We start from the raw sequence: 2138 nt of genomic DNA, 5'->3' as shown, positions 1-2138 counted from the left end.
AAGATTTATTTATTTATTATATGTAAGTACACTATAGCTGTCTTCAGACACTCCAGAAGAGGGCGCCAGATCTCGTTATGGATGGTTGTCAGCCACCATGTGGTTGCTGGGATTTGAACTCTGGACCTTCGGAAGAGCAGTCGGGTGCTCTTACCCACTGAGCCATCTCACCAGCCCCCGATGTTGCCAATCTTATATTTTACATAGAAGGCAGCAGTTAAGTCTCTTTTTGTCTTATGCTATGGTTGAATCCACCAAAGCGATGGTTATGGAGAAGCCTAGTCCCCTGCTGGTCTGACGGGAGTTTGTGCGACAGTACTACACCCTGCTGAACCAGGCCCCGGACATGCTGCACAGATTTTATGGAAAGAACTCTTCCTATGCCCACGGGGGCCTGGATTCCAAAGGGAAGCCAGCAGATGCAGTCTACGGGCAGAAGGAAATCCATAGGAAAGTGATGTCACAAAACTTCACCAACTGCCACACCAAGATCCGCCACGTGGACGCTCACGAAACTCTGAATGAGGGGGTGGTGATCCAAGCGATGGGGCTACTGTCCAACAACAACCAGGCTCTGCGGAGGTTCATGCAGACCTTTGTCCTTGCTCCTGAGGGCTCTGTTGCCAACAAATTCTATGTTCACAACGACATCTTCAGATACCAAGATGAGGTCTTTGGTGGCTTTGCCACAGAGCCTCAAGAGGAATCCGAGGAAGAAGTAGAAGAACCTGAAGAAAGACAGCAGACATCAGAGGTGGTGCCTGATGATTCTGGAACTTTCTATGATCAGACTGTCAGCAATGACTTGAAGGAGCATTTAGAGGAGCCTGTAGTGGAACCAGAACCGGAGCTGGAGCCGGAACCTGTGTCCGACATTTAAGAGGACAAGCCTGAGGCTGCATTGGAAGAAGCTGCCCCCGACGATGTGCAGAAGAGCACTTCCCCGGCCCCGGCAGACGTGGCCCCGGCACAGGAGGACTTGAGGGCATTTTCTTGGGCATCTGTGACGAGTAAGAACCGTCCTCCCAGTGGGGCTGTCCCAGTGACGGGGACACCACCTCATGTGGGCAAAGTGCCAACGTCACAGCCCCGTCCAGAATCTAAACCTGACTCTCAGATCCCACCACAAAGGCCTCAGAGAGATCAGAGAGTTCGAGAGCAGCGAATCAATATCCCTCCTCAGAGAGGACCCCGACCAATCCGTGAGGCTGGTGAACCAGGAGATGTGGAACCTTGAAGGATGGTGAGGCACTGTGACAGTCACCAGCTCTTCATTGGGAACCTGCCACATGAGGTTGACAAGTCGGAACTGAAGGATTTTTTCCAAAATTTTGGCAATGTGGTGGAGCTGNGCATCAACAGTGGTGGGAAGTTACCCAATTTCGGTTTTGTTGTGTTTGATGATTCTGAACCTGTTCAGAAGGTCCTTAATAATAGGCCCATCATGTTCCGAGGCACGGTCCGCCTGAATGTGGAAGAGAAGACTCGAGCTGCCAGAGAAGGTGACCGCAGGGATAACCGTCTTCGGGGACCTGGAGGCCCCCGTGGTGGGCCAAGTGATGGGATGAGAGGCCCTCCCCGTGGAGGCATGGTGCAGAAACCAGGCTTTGGCGTGGGCAGGGGATTACAACTCCAAGGCAGTGAATTGCTTGGCTCAGATCTCCACACAGCACACAGCCCCGGCTCCTGCAGAATGGTGAATTCCTTCAACCAGCGTTTGGTGTCTCGGAATAGTCTATTATAAACTGCTTAAGTTTGTACAATTTTCGTTTCGCTTGTGTTCATGGTGTGTGCTCCCAACCCCCTTTCCTCCCCTGACCCCTTAGTCCTTCATTCCCAGTTTTCCGGAATGATACTTTACGAGGAATAGATTGTAAAGAAGAGGAAGGACTGACCTTCCTGCTCACGCTGCGTATACAGACTGGACTTTCACGGCCATTCCCCAGAGGAGCGTGTCTCGGCTTCGCTGACAGCGGATGTTTCATTTGTTGGGAGACACAGGATTTGATAAACATTTTGGAAGCAGGAAAAATCAAGTCACGACTCCTTTCTGGTGTGGAAAAATTGCCTTTTGGCAGGCAACTGGCGCTGGGTCCCTGCTGGTGTGGCTAACTGAATAAAAGGTGGTTGCAGACCTT

General features: G+C 51.4%; 1 pseudogene across 1 annotated transcript; it reads left to right on the top strand.

The window, feature by feature from the left end:
• Window positions 1-247: 247 nt before the first annotated feature.
• On the top strand, window positions 248-1854 carry LOC110296855 (annotated as a pseudogene). Its single transcript, XR_002378222.2, has one exon. The product of XR_002378222.2 is annotated as a ras GTPase-activating protein-binding protein 1 pseudogene (transcript).
• Window positions 1855-2138: the final 284 nt, after the last annotated feature.

This window comes from Mus caroli, chromosome 6 (assembly GCF_900094665.2).
Source record: "Mus caroli chromosome 6, CAROLI_EIJ_v1.1, whole genome shotgun sequence".
In the NCBI taxonomy this organism is placed as follows: Eukaryota; Metazoa; Chordata; class Mammalia; order Rodentia; family Muridae; genus Mus; species Mus caroli.
This window is presented reverse-complemented; position numbering and strand designations above follow the sequence as displayed.